This window comes from Marmota monax, unplaced genomic scaffold (genome assembly GCF_021218885.2).
Source record: "Marmota monax isolate L192 unplaced genomic scaffold, Marmota_monax_Labrador192_F-V1.1 WCK01_AAM20220418_F8-fsc00046, whole genome shotgun sequence".
In the NCBI taxonomy this organism is placed as follows: domain Eukaryota; kingdom Metazoa; phylum Chordata; class Mammalia; order Rodentia; family Sciuridae; genus Marmota; species Marmota monax.
The window spans coordinates 13689998-13716759 of NW_026692486.1; the positions used below are offsets into that span (position 1 = coordinate 13689998).

A 26762-nucleotide genomic window follows, 5' to 3' on the forward strand; every position below is an offset into this window, starting at 1 on the left:
GAAACTGAAAGTACTCAGTCCAAGGAAATGAATCAACAACCCTAAAAGGGATTTTCAGTGTTCTGTTGGTGGATGGGTGTGACAGGATTTCTCAACTGGAACTTTCAAACATTTTGTTGGAAGAGATCACAGAAACCATTTGCTATTTAAAAAAAAAAAAGTCTATTAGATGTAGAATATAGTAAAATGTTTCCCAAGATTGGGAGTCTGTTTAAGCATCCTAGAATGAGGAAGCATCATTTATTTTTAAAGTCTAATTTCCCAAAATAAGAGACTCACTCACAGTGGAGCTGGTTTACTCTTCTGGAGCTTCAGTATGTGAGAGAAGGTGCATGGTTTATATACTCTCAAACACCCAGTAGTTGTTTTAATGGTCTGGTATTTGTCCTCTTAACAGTCAGAAGGGGGCTCCCTGCACCTACAGGTGTTTCAGATGCAAAGCTGACTGCTTTACATGGAGTGTACATCTTAAACCTCATAATAAATCTTATGATTTTATAGAAACTGAGGCATGCATAGACTTTATCAGCTGTCCCAGCTTATATAGCCTGGTAAGTAATCTGAATCCAAGCAGTTTTGCTCTCCAACTTTCTTCTTGAGCCACTACACTACACTGTTCCTCTGTTTGCTGAGTAATGGTAAAAATAATGTTTTAAAATTTATAGACTATTTTCTAGGCACTCCATGTTATGTGTCAAATTCATCCTGACTACGGTCATGCAGAATAAATGATATTGTCTCTATTTTGCAGTGGAAATAAGAATTCTGGAGGAGGGCTCTATGGTTTGAATATAGTTTCAGTGTGTCCACCAAAGGTTTATGTATTGGAGCTTGGTTCTCAGTGTGGCAGTTTTAAAAGGTAAGGGACCCCCTAAGAGGTGGGGCCTAGTGGGAGGTGGTTGGGAATTTAAGAGAGATTCATCCTTTCCTTGAGGCAATGGATTGAGGTTGTCCCACAACAGTGTGGGTTTTTTGTTTGTTTGGTTGGTTGGTTGGTTGTTTTTTTTTTTTAAGTGAGCTTGCTCATTGTCTCTCCACGTGGCATCTCTCTTCTTTACCATAGGCCTTCTTGATATGCTGTGTTTTAGTCAGCTTTTTCACTGCTGTGACTAAAGGATTTGACCAGAACAACTGTAAAGGAGAAAAAGTTTATTTGGGGGCTCACAGTTTCAGAGGTCTTATTCCATAGAAGGTGTTATGCTTGAATTCGGGACCCCCAAAAGACCACCAGAGACCAAGATCAATGTAAGCAGCAAAGAGGTGTTTATTGCGAACTAGCTTGGTCCTCCACATGCACACAGCAACTGGTGACGCTGAGAGACCCCGAGCCCAGGGTTTGCAGCAGTTTTATACATTCTTTGGAGAAGGCAGGGACCCCCACATACATCATAGTATCTCTTAGCAAATCATCACACACCCGGGAAAATCAAATAACAACTCTAAAACATGAATAGCACATTCACAAGTTGGGTAGGGGTGATTGGTTACTACAAGAGGGGATTCATTTGAACTGATTGGTTTAAGCCAAGAGGGGTGTTTGTGCTGAACTATATGGTTTCCCAACACCATAAACTACTGGGAGGGTCATCTGGCATCCCAGGTATTTCCCTGGCTCATGCTGATTGGTGGCTGCTAGGGGATTGCTATGGGTCCCCACCTAGCCTGACTGAGTCAGGGACACCTGGCCTGGCGCAGCAGATCTCTCCTGTTATTTGTAGATAAACAACTTAGCAGGAAGGGAATGTGCCTAGGGGTGCTCTGTGGGTCTTTCCAAGGACAAAGGTCATGTCTCTTCCTTGGACAGGCTTTGCTCTGAGGTAGAGGCTGGCTTTTCAAAGGTTGGCCCAATTCCTTGGGGCATGAGGTGAGGCTAAATCTCATGGCAGGAAAGGATGGCAGAGGAAAGCAGTTCATGTCATAATGATCAGGAAACAGAGAGAGACTCCATTCTCTAAATACAAATATAGACCCAAAGCCATGCCCCAATGCCACCTCCTACAGCCAAAACCTACTATAAAGAATGGTGGAAAAGCTCCGTAAACTCAACAAGCCAAAACAACTTGTCTGAGATTTTATTAGCAGGACGGTAGCGGCCAGTCGCGGATGAGAAGGGGAGAGAGAGAGAGAGAGAGAGAGAGAGAGAGAGAGAGAGAGAGAGAGAGGTAAAGTAAGAGAGAGTAAGAGAGGAGAGAGAGAGAGAGGGTGAGAGGAGGAGAGAGAGTAAGAGTAAGAGAGAGCACGAACAGGGTGTTGATATTTATGGGCTTAATGCAGGATGAGGAGGAGCAAGGCGAGTGGGCTGCGACTTCTTCATTGGCTGAGAGTTGGTGCTACTGCAGGGATTGGAGGTGCGCCATTCAAAGTTCGCGCCATTCTCAGGGATTGGAGGTGATTGCGTGCCACTCCGTGTGTCATGGACCTGAGCTCCCAGAAGAGAAGCACTCCGGGCGCCATCTTTACCAACACCTACCACTTCAGTTACCACTCAGTTAATTCTTATGAGGGATTAAATCACTGATTTGGGTTAAGACTCTCACAACCCAATCATTTTTCCTCTAAACCTTTTTGCATTGTCTTATACGTGAACTTTTGGGGGATACCTCACATCCAAACCATAACATGCTGCCATCTGCCATGTTGTGATGTACCCAAAATGCCCTCATCAGAAGTCCAATGGATTGGGTCACCCAATCTTGGACTTTTAGCTTCTCAAATTATTTTTCCCCATATTTTTACTGATGCATAATAGTTGTACATAATTGTGGGGTTCCTTGATACAAATTTAAACATTCACACAATAGAACAATATAATTTAGCCAATATCACTCCCCAGACCTTCACCCCCCTCCCTAGTTTCCAAAATTCTGGGCTAAATTGATCTCTTTTTAGTATAAAATACTCGGCCTCATGTAATTTTTTTTAAAAATTTTATTTCTATAGCAATACAAAACTGACAGAGAGTAAATACAATCCTGCCCAAATTCCCTGAGCAGGTCACATGGTGGGATGCAAATGTAAACTCTGTTTAACTTTAAACTCTGTGTACTTTCATTCCTTCCTCATTGCTTCCGTAAGAAAGGAAGAACCAAGTAAAAAGAAGGGAGTTACATACAGGTTCTCTGTTGATCTTACCATATTGTTCCCTGCCCAGAACCCATGCCTGAAATTTGACAAATGAGAGATAGAAACTATCTTCTCTTTTCCCTCTTTGCCATGATCTTTTTGAATATCTATGGGTAAGTAGTATTTGACTTGTTTTAGAAATTAAGATTCATCTGGGTCTTTCAGTTGCTGAAACACACCTACATTCTTCTTGGCCTTGAAATCTGTTTAACCACCACATTTCTGTATCTGAAGCTTTTTCTCCACTGATCTTGGTAAGGTTTTTTTTTTTTTTTCCTTATATTTGAGGCTGCCACAAATGGGCCTATTCTTGGAGAAGTGTGTGATAACCTCTATTTCAATCTCCACATTTAAATTTTAGCTTTTCATTTTCTTTCTGACTACCTGAATTAAAAGCTCACAATCTCTAACAGCTGGTCAGTTTGGAGTTTCTTTGAATGCTGAGTCAGTGTTTTAAAAAGAAGTTCAAACTCTGTTCCTCTTTGGCCATATTTTTCCCAAACTGAACTAAAACTTTCTGCTAGTGTATGTCTCTCCCTAAGCTTGAAATCTCCCAACAGTCCTCCAACAAACAAAACGTCCCATGCCCTCCTCCATTTTTTTTTTTTTTTACATGAGTAAAGGATTTGGTGTCAATTCAGCCCAAATTGAACAATTTTTATCTTGCACCCATGTAGGATTGAAAGTGAAAGTAGGGCAAGCTCTTGGTTTCTGGGAAATGGATTGGATACTGAGAAAGCAGATTCTTCCTTAATACAATGAGCTGAGAGCTGGTTTGTGCCTTTTTTGTGTGTTGGTCTGCTTGAAGATTTTTCTATGGACTTTTCCTTTTAGATGCTGGGTATGGGCAAGCTACACTTCTTCCTTTTCTTGTTGACTGAGTTCTCAGTCTATGAAGTCCTTATATCCTCCAAATAGCCACAGCTCCAATTAATTCATCATTTAGTGTATGTGTTTAATGGTTTTAAAGATAGTCCCAAATATTAGTGTCCCAAGAACAGGTAGACTGAGTTTCAGGTGCGGAATGGTCTGCGAGGAAGGTGCTTTGCACATAGAGAGCTCCAGGCAGCAAGGTGCAGAGTGTGCCCCAGCGGGGTTCCTCACTCAGCTGGGATCACTGAGCCTCACATAGAGCCCAACCAGACCTGCACATTAGGAAAACAATTGACAGGAAGACTTATTCTAAGCAGTAACAGTGACTTGTTCCTTTCTAACAAAAGCAAAGGCCTGGAGAGGAAGGGAAGGGAGGTAAGTGGGATATTGAAACCCAGCCCGAGATTGCTGAAGGAAATGTTTGAAAATTTTAACAATGAGAAACTGATTTTGATATTAGTTATGTTATACATTTTTTTCCTTTTAATTTGTCTTCAAAGCACATACACATAAAATGTACCATAAGAAAACATGTGTGCAGTTCAGTAGTGTTAAGTATGCTCACATTTTAGTACAACAGACTGTGTCCCAGAAACTCTGTACCTGTTGAGCAACAATTCTTTATCATCCCATTTCCTTGTTCCTGGTAACCACCATTCATTCTACTTTGCTTCTAAGAGTTTGACTATAGTTACTCTTTTGATGGCTATATTTGGGTGACTAGTTGACTAGATTAAAAATACCTATAGAACTGGCAAAGCATTACTTCTTGGTGTGTTTGTGGTTGTATTCAGAGGAAACTGGCATGTGAGTTAGTGAGCTGAGCAAGGAAGATCTGCCCTCAAAGTGGATAGGCATCATCATATCAGCCAAGGGTCTGAACAGAACAAAAAAAATCAAGATTTTACCTGTCTTTCTCCTGAAGTTGAGATATATTCTTCTCCTAATCTGGGGGCACCGGGAATCTAGGTTCTCAGGCCTTCAGACATGGATTGAGCTACACTATTGGAGTCCCAAGATCAGTAGCTTGCTAAAGGCCTGCCATAGGTCACATGGACCATTTTCTCTAACAAATCCCCTCTCTTATATCTCTATGTCCTCTTGGTTTTGCATCAGTAGAGAACCCTAAAAGTCATATAAGTTGAATCATTCTCTATTTGTATTTCTGAGATGTGGTTAGATTACGTATCACAGAGTATTTAGGATTCATCCATTGTATTAGTGAGCTTTGCATTATTACAACAAAATATCTGAGGCAATCAACTTAGTAAAAGGTAAGGTTTACTTGGCTCACAGTTTGGAGGTTCAATGTCAAGATTGTGGATACATTTCTGCCTAGGTCTCTGGCAAGGGTTACTTAAGGCAGGTACTTTACAGTGAATGTTCACTTTTGGAGCCATGAAGCAGAGAAAGATAAGACCGTGGGGTCTCCAAAGTTTTTTGGAGGGCACACCCCCAGTGATCTAAGGATATCCCATAGGGCCCACTTCCAAAAGGTCCACAGCATTTCCCAACAGACTACTCTGGGACAAAGTCTTTAACATACAAACCTTTGGGGACTCTCATCCAAACCATAGCATCTGTGATGTAACATGCCACAGGATTTCCTATTTTTTGGAAGCTGAATAATATTCTATTTTGTGTACAGAGATAGTACGTTTTTTAAAAATATTTATTTTTTTTTAGTTTTTTTGGCGGACACAACATCTTTGTTTTTTTTTTTTTTTTTATATGTGGTATTGAGGATCGCATGCCAGGCGAGCCGGCTACCGCTTGAGCCACATCCCCATCCCCGAGATAGCACGTTTTTAAAATCTGTTGATGTACATTTGTGTTGCTCCAACCCATCTATCATGAACTGGGTTTGCAAATATCTCTTTGTTATCCTTCTTTTGATTCTTTTGCACTTATACCTAGAAGTGAGATCACTGAATCATATGATAATACTCTTTTTCAAGGATTTTTACACTTTTTTTTTTTAATAGCAACTGGAACATTTTACATTCTTACCTACAGTGGTAAAACTTCCAATTTCTCCCCACCCTTGCCAATACTAGTTTTTTTTTTCTTTTTCTAATGGTGCCTACACCAATGGGAATTAGGTGATATCTCTTTGTGGTTTTATTAGTGTTTCTCTAATGAGGAGAAATATTGAGCTCTTTTCATGTGTTTAATGACCATTTGTATATGTTCTTTGCAGAATCATCTTTTCAAATTCTTTGCCTATTTTTCAAGGGTTTGTGTGGTTGAATTGTAAAAATTCTTTTTTTTCAAGATTTTTTCCCCCATTTTTAATTGGTGAACTAGAATCATACATAATAGAGGGATTCATTGCTACCTGTTCATACATGCACATGATATAGCAATATAATGTTTTCAATATTGTTCCCCAATATTCTGCTTTTTATTCTAATTTGTTATACATGACAACAGAATGCATTACAATTCATATTAGATATTTAGAGCACAATTTTTCATCTCTCTGCTTGCATATAAAGCATATTCACACCATTCATGTATTTTTCGTACATGTACATGGGGTAGTGATGTTCATCTCATTCCAGCTCAGCCTCTTTTATTGAAATAGAAAAATGAACTTATTTGTCTATCTGCACAGTTATTAACACAAGTTTTTTTAATAGAAACCCCACATCTAAAGAAAAATTTTGCCCATATAATAACTTTTACTTTTCTCTAAATAATATTAACTTTCAATTTCCATACATTTTAACTTTGAAAAAATTTTTTATGACATCTTCTAGGTTTAAGGAAGCAGCTGGTGGCAGTTGCTCTATTAACAATGGGAAAGAGAGCTGTGGCCAAGAACATAAGGGCAACTTATTTGCATGAAAACATCCCATAAAGCTGAAAATAAATATATCATTTCAGCACAGAATTTTAAATTTACAATCTTCAATAAAAATATTTTCTAAACCATTAGGGAAAGGTTTTCATTGTGGTCAGACTGTTACTCTTTCAACAACCTCTAGGCAACCTCCAGGTAATCGCCACTTCTTCTCACACAGGTGTCCTCTACATAGAATTGATGGAATGGGGCTGGGGATGTGGCTCAAGTGGTAGCGCGCTTGCCTGGCATGCGTGCGGCCCGGGTTCGATCCTCAGCACCACATACAAACAAAGATGTTGTGTCCGCCAAAAACTAAAAAATAAATATTAAAAATTCTCTCTCTCTCTCTACTCTCTCTCTAAAAAAAAAAAAAGTCACCCTAAAAAAAAAAAAAAGAATTGATGGAATGGTGGCTTTCAATGTAATGTCTCCATGTCCAAATTCTTAAAATTCAGTGACAAAATATGGCAAAACATTCTTCTGTTTTTTTCTCATAAGGCAGATCAGATAACATTGAAGCTTCTTTGCTCCCTGTTCTTTGGACTCTAAGGTAAGTTGGCATAGAATCTTTTGTTTACTTTACTTATGAAGGGGAAAGATCTGTTTTGGCTCATGATGACAGAGGAGTTCATGGTCAGTTTTCTCCATTGCTTTGGTACCTTGGCAAGCAGTCACCACCTCAGGAAGTTCAGGATGCTGTCCTTGTGCTACAGGTTTCCCAAGAGGGGAAGGCCTGGGGGCAAGCTTCTCCAGGAACCCTGAATTTGGCTCAGGTCCTGGGTCACTCATTGCACATGAAGAATCAGGAGCTCTGTGAGTGTCCCTCAATCCCTGAAGCACAGCGCCAGTCCTCCCAATGGCAGGAGAGATGCAGCCCTGGCTGCTGGAGGGTTCTGGAGCCTGCACTAGAGCCAGGCTGTGAGGTGGCTCAAGAGATGCATTTTAAAAATAAATCCTTTGGGCCTGTCACAATGGTGTACAACTGTAATCCCAGTAATTCAGGAAGCTAAGGCAGGAGGATGGCTAGTGTGAGGCCAGCCTCAGCAATTTAGTGAGATCCTGTCTCAAACTAAAAAATAAAAAGGGCTGGGATGTAGCTCAGTGGTAGAGTGTCCCTGGACTTAATCCCCAGTACTACAATAAATAAATAACAAATGCATAAATATATACCATTTGAAAGAAAAAGTATGGAAAACAACAATAGGCAAACAAAAATCATAAGAGATCTGGAGTGTCTATGTTAACATCAGGCAAAATAGACTGCAGGAAAAGGAAGGTTTGACACTTTATAGTGATTACAAACTGAATGCATTGAGAAGTATTACCATATATGTAGGTGTTTATTCCCGAAGCCTGATCATCTGTTCAACAAAACAGACATAATTAAGGGAAGATGAAATATATTCTGAAAAACAGGCAACAATCCAATAATGTTTTCAGCTTCTGTTAACAAAAGTTATCCTATCTCTGTTTTTTTGGGGTGGAGTGGGGTACCAGGGATTGAACTCAGAAACAATCAACCACTGAGCCACATCCCCAGCCCTATTTTGTATTTTATTTAGAGACAGGGTCTCACTGAGTTGCTTAGTGCCTGGCTTTTGCTGAGGCTGGCTTTAAACTCGAGATCCTCCTGCCTCAGCCTCCTAGCCACTGGGATTACAGGCGGACGCCACCGCACCCGGTTATACCATCTCTCTCTCTCTTTTTTTTTAATATTTATTTTTTAGTTGTAGCTGGACATGATACCTTTACTTTATTTATTTAGTGGTGCTGAGGATTGAACCCAGGACCTCGCATGTGCTAGGCAAGTACTCCATCACTGAGCGTCAACCCCAGCCCCCTCCCATCTCTTGTTAAAATGAGCCTCTATAGTATGGAGATTCCTCAGTAAACCTGGAATGGAACCACCATTTGATGCAGTTATTCCACTCCTCAGTATATACCTAAAGGACTTAAAATCAGCATACTATAGTGATGCAGCCACAACAATATTTTTAGCAGCTCAATTCACAATTGTTAAGCTATGAAACCAACCTAGGTGTCCTTTAACAGATAAATGGATAAAGAAAATGCAGTACATATACACAATGTAATATTACTCAGTCATAAAGAAGAATGAAATTATGGCATTTGCCAGTAAATGTATGGAACTGGAGACTATCATGCTAACTGAAATAAGCCAATCCCCAAAAAACAAAGGTCAAATGTTCTCTCTGATATGAGGATGCTAACACACAATGGGGGGAGGGGAGAGAATAGAAGTTCATTGGTTTAGACAAAGAGGAATGAAGGGAAGGTGGGGGGGTAGGAAAGACAGTAGAATGAATTGGACACAACTTTCCTATGTTCATATATGATTACACCACCATGTAACTCCATATCATATACAACCACAAGAATGGGAAGTTATACTCCATGTATGTATAATATGTAAAAATACACTTTACTGTTAGTTATATCTAAAAAAAAACAAATAAAACATAAAAATAAGATGAGCCTTTAAAGTAAAAATAGTAAGTAAAAAGAATTTTCTAAACCTCTGAATGTAAATAAAACTCTTCAGGGCCTAAATAAAACCATTGTCTGTTTTGTTATCCAGAGATGTCTCCAAGGGTATGGATTCCATCCTTTTGGTAATGTAAAGAGCCAGAAGGATAGAGCTCCAGTCTTCACGTCACTTTGGAACTTAGCCCAGGTTCTTATCCTAGCTGTAGTCATTTCTTCTTATGGAGATAAGATGATTATTAAACTTATTAACCAAAGAAGTGACTGCTTCAATTTGCAGGCAATTATAGCAGGAACTATATGAAGAAAGCTGTAGCAAAGTCCAGGCTGTATCAGTAACTTGAGCTGTTAAGTTCTTTTATGGAAAACAGGATGCCACTGATACATGCTTATGTTTGTTAAAAATACTGCAGAACAAAAGCATCTTATGCACTTGGATGTATAACTTGTGTGAAATGCATTTGATTTAGTTTATTGATTTCATATCCTGATACTTTGCTGAATTCATTTATTAATTCTAGAAGTTTTCTGGTGGAATTTTTTGGATCTTCTAAATATAGAATCATGTCATTGGCAAACAGTGATAATTTGGGTTTTTCTTTTCCTATTCATATCCCTTTAATTTCTTTCATCTGTCTGATTGCTCTGGCTAGAGTTTCAAGGACTATGTTGAATAGAAGTGGCAAAGATAGCATCCCTGTATTGTTCCAGTTTTTAGAGGGAATGTTTTAAATTTTTCTCCATTTAGAATGATGTTGGTCTTGGGTTTAGCATATATAGCTTTTATGATGTTGAGGTATGTTCCTACTATCCCTAGTGAAGGGGTGGTATATATTTTTAAATGCTTTTTCTGCATCTGTTGAGATGATCATATGATTCTTGTTTGTTTTTAAGTCTATTGATGTGATTGTGATAGTCAAGCCAAAGCAACTCCCTTTTGTTTAGTAACTCCATTTTGTAAAACAACCATGCCAAGTAGAAGGGTCGTGACTGGGGCAAGATGTTCTTTTCCTTTTACTATAGAAACCTTTAAGAACACGGAACTACCTGATAGGGCATTGTTTCTGTAACTAGGGTAACAGGGCTCTGTTTCTATTACTGGGGTGACTGGGCTAATTGTGATTGGCTAAGTGTCCCTCCGCCTGACTGCATTCTCCTGCTTCTGTAACTTGGCTTGCTTGCATTGGCTGGACTCCCAAATGTCCCTTTTGCAGTTTTCAGGCTTATAAGGAGCATCCTTGCAATTGTTTGGGGCTAATCTGGGGAACAGCTTTATGTTCTGGTCAGTCACCACTGGTAAGGCTTGATTCAATTATACGTGAGTGGTCTGGAAGTCAATTTATGAAACCCAGGGATGATGCTTTAACTATAACATGATGAATTGCATTTATTGATTTCCACATGTTGAACCAAACTTGCATCCATACTTGATCATGATGCACTGTTTTTAAAGTATATTTTTGTTTATGAGTTGCCCAAATTTTACTGAGAAATTTTAGTGAGAATTTTTTTGTCTATATTTATGAGGGATATTGGTCTGAAGTTTTCTTTCTTTTATGTGTCTTTGTCTTACCATTGACTTTAAAAAAAATATTTATTTTTTAGTTGTAGATGGACACAATATCTTTATTTTATTTTATTTATTTTTATGTGATGCTGAGGATAGAACCCATGTCCTCTCATGTGCTACCACTGAGCCACAACCCCAGCTCCTCACCATTGATTTTTATATGTCAATTTTATATACTGCAAGTATACCTAATTTATTTACTAGTTTTGAAAAATTTTCTTTGGAATCACTATATTTTCCTATATGAGATCATGTCATTCTTAAAAAGGGATAATTTAACTTCCATCTTTATAGCTTGTATGCCTTTTCTTTCTTTTTCTTGCCTCATTTTCTGGCTAGAATTTCTAGTGAGCTGTTGAACAGAAGTAAATGTAGGGTGAAAAGTTTATCTCAGTGGTACAATGCCAGCCTGTGGGTTTGATTCCTTGAGCAGTCATTATTGTCCTAGGTTGCATTCCTTCCATACCTAACTTGGTAAGAATTTGATCATAGGGCTGGTGATGTAGTTCAGTGGTAGAGGGCTTGTCTATCTTGCTTAAGGCCCTGGGTTCAATCCTCAGTACTACAAAAAAAAAAAAAAAAAAAAAAAAAAACCAAACAAACTTTATCATAAAAGAATGTGCATTTTGTCAAATGCTTCTTCTGCATCCATTGAGGTAATATATGGTTAATGTAGTGTATCGCTCTATCAAATTGCTTATGTTCAACCATCTTTGCATCCTTGGGATAAAGGCCACTTGATCATTTTGAAGGACCCTTCTCATTCTCATAAGCTGTTGAAATTGACTTGTTAATAGTTTGTTGAGAATTCTGCCACAGGGATGTTGGATTGTAGTCTTCTCTCAGGGGAACCCTTGCCTAGATTTGATATCAGGATTTTGTTGCCTTTGTGAATGAGTTATGAAGTGTCCCCTCCTCAGCTTGTGCAAGGAAATAAAGAAGCTTGGTATTTTAATTCTTTTTAAAAAAATATTTTTATTAGTTGTTGAAGGATCTTTATTTTATTTACTTATTTATATGCAGTGCTGACAATCAAACGCAGTGCCTCGCACATGCTAGGCAAGCGCTCTACCAATGAGCCACAACCCCAGCCATGATATTCGTTCTTTTTTTTTTTTTTAAAGAGAGAGAGAGAATTTATTTATTATTTATTTTTAGTTTTTCGGCGGACACAACATCTTTGTTTGTACGTGGTGCTGAGGATCGAACCCGGGCCGCACGCATGCCAGATGAGCGCGATACCACTTGAGCCACATCCCCAGCCCTCATTCTTATTTAAAAGCTTGGTAGGATTCAGGAGTGAAGTCAATTTGTCCTGGATTCATTCCTCCCTTCCTTCCTTCCTTCATTCTTTCTTTTTTTTGGGGGTGGAAAACGCTAATTATTTTCTTTTTATTATTAAGAAGCATATATATTTGGAGCCTTTCTTCTGGCTTTATGGTGGGTAATTGTTGTAAGGCAAAATATCTTTTAAAATAATATTCTTTAAGTCTATTGGAAGTATATAATGTTGTGGGGGAAAAGCATTGTTAAAATAATTTCCTAAATCTATGGAATGAGACTTATAACTGAAACAACTCCAGAAAAGATTAGCCAACAGACTTGTTTAGAAATTGTGATGTTTAAAAAAATTTATTTTATCTATTCATTCATTTATCTTGGTGCCTGTCCTTAGCTTTGGAATTTGGCAGAAATTCACAAGTGGGAAGAGTCTTGTTTACTATCATGCTATTCAAAGCTTAGCCAGGAACCAAAAATCCATGGATGTCACAGCCCTTCTGGAGAGCCTAGACTTGAAGTACTTTCAGTTCAGAATTCTGAGTGAAATTAAATCAGAGGCACATGGATTCATGGGTGTGTCAAAACCATATCAGAAAAACTAGACAAGAGTCTGTAATAAATTGGGCTTGTGCTAAGAGTGGAGTCTGCTGATAACTTGATCTTGAACTTTCCAGCCTCATAGGCTGTGAGAAATACATATTTGTTTTTAGCCAGTTCTATGGGTGACTAATAATCAGCAGCCCAAATGGACTGCACACCTCCACTCCAGCTTTTAAGTCAAAAGATATATTTATACTTAATGATGGTGCCAGGCAGATGGTGATTGTTTACTTGTTATGTTTATACATTATTTGTGTTTATATATATGTAAACAGGCAGATGGTGTTTTTTTACTTGCACAATCAAGGTATAGGGTCACTCTATGTTGGCACTTAGGCTCAAAATGGAGCAACTCATGGCAAACAACTGCTTCACAAAATGGAGTGATGTAGAGCTGGGCACAGCCTGAAAACCATGTTCTGTTCATCATGGAGGAACTCATAGAAAGACACAGGCTGCTCTCCACAGAATTAAAGCCGAAAGCTATCTAAAAGCCACTATCAATCAAGGACCAAGAAAACTAGGCCAAAAGTAGGAGAAAGATTAAATCTGAGAGGAAATTTTAATGTACAAGAAAAAAAAAAAACATACAATAGAATCAAAGCATCCAAAAGGTTGGTGTCTGACGAAGATTAATGGAATTGGCAAAACACAAAGAAATGACAAATTGCCATCTTCATTAGCAAAGGATATAAAATGACTCAAGAAAATCTTCTCCTACACTAACAATTAGGACGAAGCAGACAATCAAAGCATTTTAATTTTGTTACTCTACTAGAGAACTGAATACATAAGACAAGTGAACTTCCAAAAAGAAGAATATCCCTTGAAGAGACAAGACTTAAACATACATTTTAACTTTTGCCTGAGATTGGAATTCAAAAGTAATAAACTGAAGACTTCTCATAGCAAAATTCAACAGAGTCTTTTTTTTAGTAATATTTTCTGGGTAAGTTTTATGTATCAGGTGTAGCAATTCAATTGGTCATTTCTCTGCTAAGAAGTATTCCATAGGCACTGACTACATCCAATACTCAAACACATAGTAGGGCTTACTTGGGTACTTCTGAGTTATTGATATTAAAGTGGTCATATAGGAAAGTCTGTTCAGTTGATTGGTTGTTCTCACCCTCATGGTGTGAGCAGAAACCAAGCACTTGATAAAGTAGCAGGGTCAAAAAGAAAAGATGGTGTTTCATTGTGAGAAATGAGAAGGTAAAATCCTTGAAAACAGACTGTTGCAACTGGGGTGATCCTTTTATCTATGTGGAAATCTTCCTTAAATTATTGCAGAGGATGCAGTAACCTGTGGCTGTTGCAATGAGCCTTTCCCGTTCATATCCAAGGAGAGTGTGAATTCCCAGTTCTGGAATGATCACTTTAAGACTGGAGAGTTTAGCACAGGAAACATTCCTCTCTGTATCAGCAAAAGAGGGTTTTTTAATGGACAAGGACAGGGTAGTTCTGAGGAATAATGAAGTCAGTGGGGTTTAAAGTATGTGATGGGTCAGGAGAGATGAACAGGACTAGGCTCACTTTCTGTGAAAAGGCAGGAGGCACGGCAGGCACAGATCTGCTCAAGCCAACTGTGCATCCTCCAGAACTACAAACCCTGACCCATCTCTCCTCACTCCACAGAGGATTCCACCATAGACCTCACAGTGTCCATGCTGGACTTCAGTGGAAGCACTGATGAACCCAGCCTAATTCCATATTAAGTTTGGGAGCCATCTCATCACAAAGTCATGAAAAGTTAATTTCTGTTTTACTGTAAATTACTGTGATTTCTAAACTTGTTTGGAATTCCTGCCTGTGCCTTGAACTCACCCATACCTGGCTTTCCCTGACCATATAACAACCCTCTCTGAAACCTCAGTGGCACCTCATAAATTCTGATGTTGGGATGGGGCTGGGGATGTGGCTCAAGTGGTAACGTGATCGCCTGGCATGCGTGTGGCCTGGGTTCGATCCTCAGCACCACATACAAACAAAGATGTTGTGTTCGCTAATAACTAAAAAATAAATATCAAAAATTTCTCTCTCTCTCTCTTAAAAAAAATTCTGATGTTGGGATCTAAATTTATTCCCTACCTTGAAATGTTAAGCCATGTAGATCATTAACCTACTGTCTGCCTTCGTATTATGCTTGTCAAAATCCTGTTATCTGTAAGTTCTCAAGACACTCCCCTTTTCAACTTTTTGTGCTATAAAACTGGGTTCCTAGAGACCTGGGGTACTGATCTCTAACCCAGGGTTTTCAGGACAGATAGTCCTGTCCAGCTCTGGTGTACACCAATACAAGCTTGCTTTAATTTGTTTTAAAATTGGAGTTGGTAGTTTTTTTTCTTTGCGTCGGGATTTAATAGCACCTCTCTAGGATATAGACGTACTGTTTGAATATTTTCACCTCCCTGTCATATTCTATGTGCACATCATTGGCAATATTTAATCTGAAGCTTTTGTGACTGAAAACCAGGTTGTCAAATTTGTGGGGTTGGGAGTTCAAGGTTCCTGACTTCTAAGCATCAGGGGCTACTAATATTATCATAAGAACCCAACATCTCACTATAGGCCACGAGGTTACTCAGCACAGCAGAATGCAAAAGACTAAAGTGAAGAGCTAGAGAGCCCCCAGGGGCAGATGTCAGGAACATTGGGAAACAGAATCCAGAGTAGTTTGGAGCCCAGTCAGTGCACTCAGGACTCACTCCCCAAGGGGTTCTAACTGGCACCTCCATTGCCAGGAGAAAGGCTGACTTAGAAGTCACAGTTACAAGCCTGTAAGGGCATCAGATATTAAACATGTTACCTGAAGAGAAATTCTGAAACAAGGATCAAGCTCAAACAAGATGAGAAAGCTCTGGCAAGCCATGGACAGCTGGAGCTCACCTCAGACACGGGATTATCTCTCAGGTGTGTCTTCTCAAGCCTAACTTAGGAGGGGAAATGTCCTGAGAAACCTGGCACTGACCCATGGGCTGGCTTGTGAAGAAGGGGCGATAGTCAAGAGCTATGGACAGAGAATGAGAGCAACTGAAACTAAAAAACATTACTTTCCAAAACTATTAGGAATTTTTTTTTTTCTGAAAACCTCCATAATTCCTCAAAGCAGTTGAGTTACAGGAATTCCAGGTTCCTGTCAGGAGCTGTCAGTACTGTTTGTAATGGTGTCAGGATCACCCAAATGTATCAGAGACTCCTGTGCTGGTTACCTTCCCACCCTCTGCTGCCCATGTGATCTCTGAGCAGGTCAGAGGGGACCATGTGACACTGTCTTGTCAGCTCTCCTGCTCCCTTAACATTCCAGATATTTTTGGAGAGAGGTCTGTTCTCTATTCTTTGAACTTCTAATGGGTTTCTGCCCAAATCCACCCAACCCCTAGCCCTGAAGAGTTTCTGTAAGAAGGAAATGCTGTGAGGACTATTGAAGCCCAGAGGGACAGTTAAGAAGTGATTCCAAAGGGACAGCTTGTAGACTAAGTAGGGAATGGAGGAAGGATTGCAGAAGTGTCCAAAGCAGGGGTCTTCATAAAGTATCAGAACACCATGAGCATGAAATTGCCTCACAACAATTGAAGAAGTGCACCAGATAGTACTTCTTTCTTGAATCATTCAACTAATTAATTTTTATTATTGAGGAGATCTATCAAGATTCTTATGCATCCTGAGAGGTAATAAACTTGCTTACAACAAGTATTATAAGCAAAAAAGCCAAAGTGTGAAGAATCTTCTCACACAACAGTTATTTTCCATTTTCTCACCTTTAATCCTTATCTCTAAACCACAATCATTTCAAGTTGTCACAGTCTGGCTGGGCACAAATCACGAGCCACTGAAGCAAGTACAAACTTTATTTCTGAACTCCACCAGCACACTCCACACACGCTCTCCGGGAACTCTCCCGAACGCCACTCGGCTCCTCCAGGAACCACAACCGGAAAATCCCTCCTTCCGCACTTCCCCAACCAATGGGAACTCTCCGAGAATCCCCACGAGAACTCCAAAGTAGCGCGAGAACTCCAAAGTAGCAGGCCGAGGCAGACAGTAAAGGTCTAATATACAACCGAATCAATCCAGCATCATCTTAATGGCTTGCCTCTCAACCAATACTATTGGCAAAATGCCAGGGGCCATTCCAACTCAGCTGTGGCTCTCAGCATCTCCCCCCTTCTGTTTAATTAAACAACAAGCAATGTGGCTTAGGGACCATGCCTGTTAGGTTGTCCAATACACATATGGTCCTTACCTGTCATCAGATGAGCTGACCTCAAGATGTCAGCCTCCTGTCTTAGGTTGGTACCACTGCAATTGGATCTTACCCATCACTGACTACCGGTCCAGCATACAGCCATACTTGTGGATAGGCCTATGCACCAGTGGGGAGGTGAGGTTCTTTGCCTCACGTCTGTTGGCCCCCAGATTTGGCCTTTGCACCAGTGGGGGGTTGAGGTTCTTTGCCTCACCTCTGTTGGCCCCCAAATTTTAGACCATCACTAGCAGAAGGGAGGAGGATACAGAAATGCCACTACACCAAGCCAATTGATGGCTCCTATGGAAAAATTGTACCACCGGTGACACCATCAGCAAAGATACGCCAGCACTACCACAATTCGCTGCACCAATAGATAGTTCACAATGCATACAAGTGATACATAGTCCAGGCAAGTTCTGCAAGCAGTTCAAAGCAGAGGAATCTATCAATATGTCCATTTCCTCCCAAAGTAAATCAACTCCTTGATTGAGCATTATTTGTTATTATTCATTGATGCATCAGTTTATACAGTTTACTGTGATAGCTATCGAAGAAGCTGTAGTTTGGTTTTATCTTTGTCTTCACCGGCACTGGGATGAAGATAGGAATTCTGGCAATGATGGCTAAAAAAAAACTATGTAACATTCCAACAGGCACTAAGAAAACAATTTTCTGAACAATTGACATTATCCTGAAGAGAATTATTAAATATAATGAAAAGGAAAGGTGAGGGCTGGGGATGTGGCTCAAGCGGCGGCGCGCTCGCCTGGCATGTGTGCGGCCCGGGTTCGATCCTCAGCACCACATACAAACAAAGATGTGTCCGCCGAAAACTAAAAAAATAATATTAAAAAAAAGAAAAGAAAAGGAAAGGTGAAAGTAAACAAACAGATCTGTTAACCTCCTTATTTGTTCACATATTAAAACAATCCTCAACAGCTGTTTACCCAATTTAAATTAAACCATTTAAATCACGTGAATAAAAAAAAATTCAGGTCCATTTTTTCATGAGCACTCCTCATATATGATATATGGACATACATACATACAGACATACAACACAAAACACAAGTGTGCACACATAATATACAACACATAAGACAATAGTAAAGGCCTTGTAGCTTTACACAGGTGAAATCTCCATTGCAATGTTTAAAAACTTCACAGTCAAAAAATAAAACTGATCAGAAAAACATTAATCTAGGTCTGTATGAGCTCAAAAAATAAAATAGAACTTTATGATGTGGGAAAGGGCAATAATAAAATAGATATTGAAAAAAGACATCCTGGTTACCACCTGGGTTTGACTCTTTTTTGGATATCCCATCTTTTTTTTTTTTTGTAACTTGCACATAGGCCTGAAGGTATTCCCACAAGCAAGCCTCAAGGTTTTTTACATTTGAAATAGGCCTTAATGATGTTCATTATTCATTAACCTCCAGGTGTGGGAGAATCACTCTTGCAGATGTAAGAATAGCCAAGCTGGAGCTCAGGATATCAGCTGTTATGGATTTGAGTCAAATCATCTTCTTTTTGGTCTGTAGAAATTGCTTTGGTTAATCTCTCTGGAATCCAAATTGGCTGCTGTTCTCCCTGTGGAAACACACAAACAGAACCCCGACTCCAGACAATCACTGGGTCAGGACCTTTCCATTGTCCTGTTAGAATATCCTTCCAAAGTACCTTGGGCTTATGTACATTTTTTGGACACATATGCCTTTTTGCAGCACTAAGCCCTGATGAATCCAAATTTTAAAAGTTTAGAGTAAAAAGGGTTATTTTAAGTTTATATTTGGGGGATATATATCCCTTTCCAATTCCCTCTTTTTGCTTTAATAAGTACATTTTAATAGTTTGATGAGCTCTTTCAACTATGCCTTATCCCTGTGGATTGTATGGGATTCCTGTTATATGAGTAAAGCCAAATGATGAGCAAAATTGTTTAAAAGAGGTAGAAGTATAACCAGGACCATTATCTGTTTTTAACTGTTTTGGAATGCCCACAGTGTCAAAATTTTGTAAGCAATGAGCTATAATATCTTTAGTTTTTTCTCCAGCATGAAGGGAGCCCATCCGGAAGAAGTATCAACTGTAACATGCAAATATTTTAATTTTCCAAATCCTGGCAAGTGTGTGACGTCCATCTGCCAAATATGGTTAGGTATCAGTCCTCTAGGATTGACTCCAAGATTAACTTGTGGTAAAAAGGTCACACAATTTTGACATTGTTTTATTATTTGTCTAGCTTGCTCCTTAGTTATTTTAAAATGCTTTTGTAAAGTATTAGCATTGACATGGAACCTTTTATGAAAATTTGTAGCTTCTTCTAGTGTAGAGAAAATATGTATATGTCATGTGTAGTTTTATCTGCTAAATCATTGCCCAAACTAAGGGCTCCAGGCAATCCTGTATGTGCCCTCATATGTCCTATAAAGAATGGATCTTTTCTGTCCCAGATTAGACTTTGTATAGTGGAAAGCAAAGAGAAAACAGTAGAGGAAGGAGAAATCCTACTAGCATCTTCAAGGGATACTATAGCATTAACTATATACTGACTATCAGAAAATAAATTAAATACAGAATCTTTAAACATCACAAAAGCTTGTAATACTGCATTAAGCTCTACCCCTTGAGCTGATTGTTTGGGTACTAAAAATATATAAGTTTGCTCAGGGGTAACTACTGCTGCTGTACCATTATTTGACCCATCAGTGAATATATTTGGAGCATTCATGATAGGTGTTTTTCTTGTCATTTTTGGAAAAACTACAGGAGGCAAAGACCAAAAAGACAATAAAGGATTAGATGGTAAGTGGTTATCAAATGAAATATTAGATTTGCACATGATTATTGCCCAAGTATTTAACTCATTAGCTAACTCATCAATTTGATTCATACTATATGGACTAATAATTTTATTGGGAGAAATTCCAAACACTCCCTTGGCTGCTTTTATTCCTTTGAGTATTAATTGTCCTACAGCCTCAGGATACCTAGTAAGAAGAGTGTTAGGAGAATAAGATAAATGTATCCATAATAATGGACCTTCTTGCCAAAATACTCCTGTAGGAATATTTTTTGTTGGTAGTACAATAAATAATAAAGGCAAACTTATATCAATTCTATCCAAATGCATATTTTCCATATATGTTTCAATGATTTTTAATGCCTTTCTTGCTTCAGGTGTTAACATTCGGGGTGAATTTGGATCTGATGGACCTTTTAGGATATCAAACAAAGGTCCCAACTCTCCTGTTGGTATACCTAAGTAAGGCCTTATGCAATTTATGTCTCCTAATAACTTTTGAAAGTCATTAAGTGATTTGAGTTGATCTACTCGTATTTGAATTTTTGGTGGAAGGACCATGGTTGAGGATAATAGAACTCCTAAATAATTAATTGGAAAATTTAATTGTACTTTATCTATTGCTATCTCTAGATTATAATTTTTTAATAAGTTTGTAAGTGTGGCATAGCATTCTAGCAATGTGTTTTTATCTTGGTGCTGATAACGCCAAGGTCGCGGGTTCGTTCCCCGTACGGGCCACCAAATGCCGTAGTCTGGCTGGGCACAATCAGGAGCCACTTGTCAAAAGAAACTAACTTTATTTTTAGAACCACACACACCAAACAAATCAGCCTCTCAGGAAAAACCCTCAGAGCCTCAACTGCCACCACCGGCTTTCCACAAGCCTCTCTCTCCCACACAAGCTTCTCTCCACCTCCCACAATCCTCCTGCTCTTGAGGCCGATTGGCTGGGTCACGTGGGTGGAGCCAAAAAAGTCCCCCAATGAGCAGCCCCGTGGTCTGAAAGGGCAGGGAAACAGCCCAGTGAGCATCACCGCAGAGGAGCCAATCAGCTAGATGTTGCTGGGGCCGCTGTGAGCCAATCATCAGCCGGCAGCTGGAAGTTTGCTGGCAGCTGGAAGTTTGCTGGGGCCCCTTCGGCTGTGGCTCTCAACATCAGTGTCCTTCTTTATCCCTTTTGATTAACTTAGGTTTGAAGTTGATTTATTCAATATGAGTATGGCAACTCCTGCTTGCTTCCGAGGGCCATGTGAGTGGTATGATTTTTCCCAACCTTTCACCTTCAGCCTGTGTATGTCTTTTCCTATCATATGAGTCTCCTGAAGGCAGCATATTGTTGGATTCATTTTTTCAATCCAGGTTACTAGCTTATGTCTCTTGATTGGTGAGTTTAGGCCATTAACATTTAAGGTTACAATTGAAATATGATTTGTACTTCCAGTCATGTTTATTTATTTATTTATTTTAGTTTGGCTAGTTTTTAGTTTTTGGTCATTTTCCTCCCCCTTTACTGAGATACCTTCCGCTGTTAGTTTTGGGCACTATTTTTCAATTCCTCTTCTTGTAGTATTTTGCTCAAAATGCTTTGCAGTGCTGGTTTTCTGGCTGCGAATTCTTTTAGCTTTTGTTTATCGTGAAAGATTTTAATTTCATAGTCAAATCTGATGCTTAATTTTGCTGGATACAGTATTCTTGGTTGGAATCCATTATTTTTCAGTGTTTGAAATACATTGTTCCAGGATCTTCTCGCTTTCAAAGTCTGTGATGAAAAATCAGTCGTTAACCTAATTGGTTTACCCCTGAATGTAATCTGCCTCCTTTCTCTCGTAGCTTTTAATATTCTCTCCTTGTTCTGTATGTTGGCCATCTTCATAATTATATATCTTGGAGTTGGTCTATTATGGTTTTGAATGTTTGGGGTCCTATAGGCTTCCAGGATTTGGCAATCCATTCCATCTTTCATCTCTGGGAAGTTTTCTAGAATTATTTCATTTAATATGTTGTCCATTCCTTTGGTTTGAATCTCAATGCCTTCTTCTATCCTGATGACTCTCAAATTTGGTTTTTTTATGACATCCCATATCTCTTGAATAGATTGCTCATGGGATTTAAGCATCTTTTCTGTGTTGACTATATTCTTTTCAAGTTGATAAACTTTGTCTTCATTATTTGATGTTCTGACTTCTACTTGATCTAGTCTATTTGTAATATTCTCATTTGAATTTTTAATTTGGTTTATAGTTTCCTGCATTTCTAGGATTACTGCTTGATTTTTTTTAAGATCTCTATCTCCTGGTAAAGCTCGTTCTTTGCCATTTGAATTTGTTTGTTTAATTCATTTTCAAAATATACTTTTATTGCTTGGACATGCTGTCTCATGTCTTCTCTAATATTCCTTTCCATCTGAGTTAGGTATGCCTTGAGTTCTTTCCCTATCCATGCTTCTGATGCTTCTAGGTCCTCCTGTAGATTTAAGTTGTCCTGCATTGTTTGTACTCCTTTTTTCCCTTGTTTTTTCATGATGTTCACATTACTTTTCAGCTCTGTTTGACTGCTGTGTTTTTGCTTTCTCCTATAAATTTGTTTTGGCTTTGTATATCTCTGTTGTCTCTCCTTTGTGGTGGGAGATTATCCCTAGAGATGTTGGGCTTCATTGTACTTTAAAGCTGATTCATTCAATTTATAAAGGGCTTCCCGATTCTGTATGCATATAGTGATTTGTTGTTTGTTCTTAGGACTTTATGTTTAGGTTAGGTGCTATGAAGGTATAAGGGTTAGTATGTCTTGGCTACTTTAGAAGGTTGCTCTACTGAAGGGAGATACTAACCCGTTGATTGGATCAGGGTGTTGGTAGTAGCTAGGTATTTAGGAGCCCTATAGACAGCCTTGAAACATTCACCTATTAGCATTTGGATAATTACACCTAATGGAGGACGTAATGCTTGGGATGAAAGTTGGGGGGAAGGGAAAGGAAGGTGCTCTTAAAAAGAAAGAAGGAGAGGGAGATAGATAGAATAGAGGAGAATGTAAAGAACAATAAAACTTGAAAGGGGAAAGAAAGAAGGAAAATGGGAGAGAAACAATAAAATAAAATAAAATAATATAAAATAAGAAATTAAATTAGGTCTTAGAGATCCATTTTCTTTTCTTCCCGTAGGCAGAGCTGTGCCCTCTGAGCTGCGTTTTGCCCTCTATGTGTTGACAGCAATCCCTGTAAGGCAGCTCCTGGGAGTCTCTCAATCCTGTTAGTCCAGAGCCGTTTTACTTCTCCGGTCCCTCCTCCCCTTCCTCCTGCCAGCCAGCCAGCCAGGTCCTGCTCACCGGAGGCAGTTCCCCAAGGATTTGGATACAATTTCAGTCCCACTGTGTGCCCTATTTCCTGAACGACTGAGCACTGTCTCTATCATTCATCTAAGCCCTAGTGCTGTGGAGCTGTGGAGCTGTGGTCTGACCTTGAGTGTTGCCACTGGTGGTAATGTGAGTTGGGGGTCGAGAATACCCTCTGCTTCCCTCAGCCATACAATCACGACCACTCCGCTGGTGGTAGGAGGAGTTGGGGGTCAGGATTGCCCTCTGTTTCCCTCCGCCCCTACCATCACGCCCTCTCAATTGGCGGTTGGGGGAGTTGGGTGTGGGGAGTCTTCTCTGCTTCCCTCCGCCCCTACAGTCATGCCCATGTCACTGGCAGTAGGGGGAGTTGGGGGTCGGGAGTCCCTTGGCCCTTACGGTCATGCCCACAGAGAGATTTTTGAAGTTTCCCGGTTGTTTGTATCTGGTGTGGTTGGGAGTCACACACCTGCTAAAGTAGATTCCGCTGGGAAGGAATCTCGTTGGCCGAACTCTGGTGACTTCCCCTCTCTGCTATGGCGGGCCCCTGGCTCCTTGCCGGAGTGTCCGAAGGGAGAGGTGAGACTGGCTTGTCTCTGGTCTGACTCAATATCTGGTTTTAGTTCCCAGTTCGCTATTTCATAAAGGCTTGGTTAGAGTCCCTGAGCCGGGCGGGCGGGGCCATTTGCCGGTTGGGTGAGGCCGTTCACAGAGCAGGGTGGGCGGGGGCTGTTCCCAGAGCCGGGCGGGCGGGGCAGTTCCCTGGTTGGGCGGAGCCGTTCCCAGAGCTGGGCGGCGGGAGCTGTTCACCCGAGCCAGGCAGGCAGGGGCCGTTTGCAGAGCCGGGTAGGCAGCGGCCATTCGAACGTTCGCTGCAACGGGCGGGCGGCAGCCGTTCGTCAGTGGCCGGCGGGACTGGACCTCTGCGCCGCGTGGCCGAGATTCACTTGTCTGGGACAAACTGACACCTCCAATAAACTTACTAATTCCTGGCAGGTCTCCTTTCAGCAGAATTTTGCTAGAAGTTTCTCAGCAGGTAGAATCTAGGCGTATTAATGGGTCTCTCTGATCCCGTTACTATGGAGGCACTGAAAGTGCTGCCTCCTCGCCGGCCGCCATGTTGGGTCCTTTTTTGACTTCTTGAAGGCATAGTTCTGAATAGTTTTTTGTCTAATCTTCAAAATATTCCAATGGAGGTGAATGGCTATAGCCCAACTTGATAACCCATTCTTCTATTGACTTCTCTCTCTTCCCTGTTTCACTTTATCCCTATTCCCACTCCCTGGTATCCTATTTCCAATAAAGTTACCTGTAAGCAGGGGTTTATATCAGGCTCTCCTTTCAGTTTAAACAAAGCTTATAAAACTGGCATTTACTATCTTAGATATCAGAATATCGAGGTCAGATCAAGTTTCTCAAAATACACTTAGGAGAGTTCTTATTTCTATTCTACTTTCAGCTCCCAGAAACAATCCAGAAGCATCCATACTTGACACCTATGTGCTTATTTATTTAAGACAGTTATGTAGGAAGTGATAGCTCTATGTTAAAATGGATCCCTACTCTGAGTATATTCAGCTCCTTTCCTACTACCTCCCCAGTATATCACCATCCTCCTTAGTTGAGATGGTCACAGGAAACACCAACAATTCTCTCTGCCTTCATTCTTTCACTCTTCCCTCATTTGAACATCCTGCAGGTTTCTCTTTACACTATAATCTGACCCTGTAAACCAAACTTCCCACATTTCCCAATTACTTCCCCAAATCAGTAAATGCCAGTTTTCTAAGCTTTGTTTAAACTGAAAGGAGAGCCTGATATAAAGCCTTTAAGTCCCTTAAAAATGAAATTTTTAACAAATCACCCAAACAATAAATGGGAAAAGGAACTGAACAGACACTTCACAAAAGAAGAAATACAATTGATCAACAAATATATGAAAATACTTTCAACATCTCTAGCAATTGGAGAACTGCAAATTAAACTCCACTGAGGTTTCATCTCACTCTAGTCAGAATGGCAATCATCAAGAATACAAGTAACAAATGTTGGTAAGGATGTGGGGAAAAGACACACCCATACATTGCTGAAAGGACTGCAAATTGGGGAAACCACTCTGTAATTTAGTATGGAAATTCCTTAGAAAACTTGGAATGGAACAATCATTTGACCCAGTTATACTACTCCATGGCCTATACCCACAAGACTTAAAATCAGCTTATTATAGTGACACAGCCACTTCAATATTCACGGCAACTCAACTCACAATAGCTAAGCTATGGAACCAACATAGGTGCCCTCAACAGATGAATGGATAAAGAAAATGTGTATATATAAACAATGGAATGTTATTCCACCTTAAAGAAGAATGGGACTATGGCATTTGCTGGTAAATGAACAGAACTGGAGAATATCATGCTAAGCAAAATAAGCCAATCCCATAGAACCAAAGTGCCGCAGTCTGGCTGGGCACAATTCAGGAGCCACTTGTCAAAAGAAAAGAACTTTATTTTTAGAACAGACACACTAAACCACACAGCTCCTCAGGAAAAACCTTCATAGCTCAACTGCCACCACCGGCTTCCCACAGCCTCTCAACCTCCCATACTCCTCCTGCTCTTGAGGCCGATTGGCTGGGTCATGTTGGCGGAGCCAAAAAAAGTCCCCCAATGAGCAGCTCTGTGGTCTGAAAGGGTGGGGAAACAGCCCAATGAGCATCACCACAGAGGAGCCAATCAGTTGGCAGCTAGAATTTTGCTGGGGCCGCTGTGAGCCAATCATCAGCTGGCAGCTGGAAGTTTGCTGGCAGCTGGAAGTTTGCTGGGGCCGCTTCGGCTGTGGCTGTCAACATCTCCCCCTCTCTGTTTAAACAACAAGTATGTGGCTTAGGGACCGTGCCTGCCTTAGGTTGTCCAATAGTACATATGGTCCTTACCTGTTATCGGATGAGCTGACCTCAAGGCATCAGCCTCTTGTCTTAGGTTGGTATCATTGCAATTGGATCTTACCCGTCATTGACTACCAGTCCAGCATACAGTCACACCTGTGGATAGGTCTTTGTACCAGTGGGGGGGTGAGGTTCTTTGCCTCACCTCTGTTGGCCCCCAAATTTTAGCTGAATGACCATGACAAGCAGAAGGGAGGAAGATACAACAAGCCAATTGATGGCTCCTTTTGGAAAAATTGTACCACTGATGACACCATCAGCAGAAATACCCCAACACTACCACAAGTCGCTGCACCAACAGATAGTTCACAATGCATAAAAGTGAGTTCACAATGCATACAAGTGAAACATAGTCCAGGCAAGTTCTGCAAGCAGTTCAGTGATGTCTATTGCAGAAGGTGTAGATTGGTTTTATCTTTGTCTTCACTGGCACTGGGATGAAGATAGGAATTCTGGCAATAATGGCTAAAGAAAAAATTATATAACATTCCAGAAGGCACTAAAAGAAAACAATTTTCTTAACAATTTACATTACCTTGAACAGAATCATTAAATATAATGAAAAGGAAAGGTGAAAGTAAACAAACAGATCTGTTAACCTCCTTTTTTGTTCACATATTAAAACAA

The 26762-nt window shown here is 40.0% G+C and overlaps 1 pseudogene; it reads left to right on the forward strand.

Annotated features, from left to right (window-relative positions):
* LOC124091910 (guanylate-binding protein 3-like) overlaps positions 1–26762 on the forward strand; it is a 139534-nt pseudogene that overhangs the window by 33525 nt on the left and 79247 nt on the right.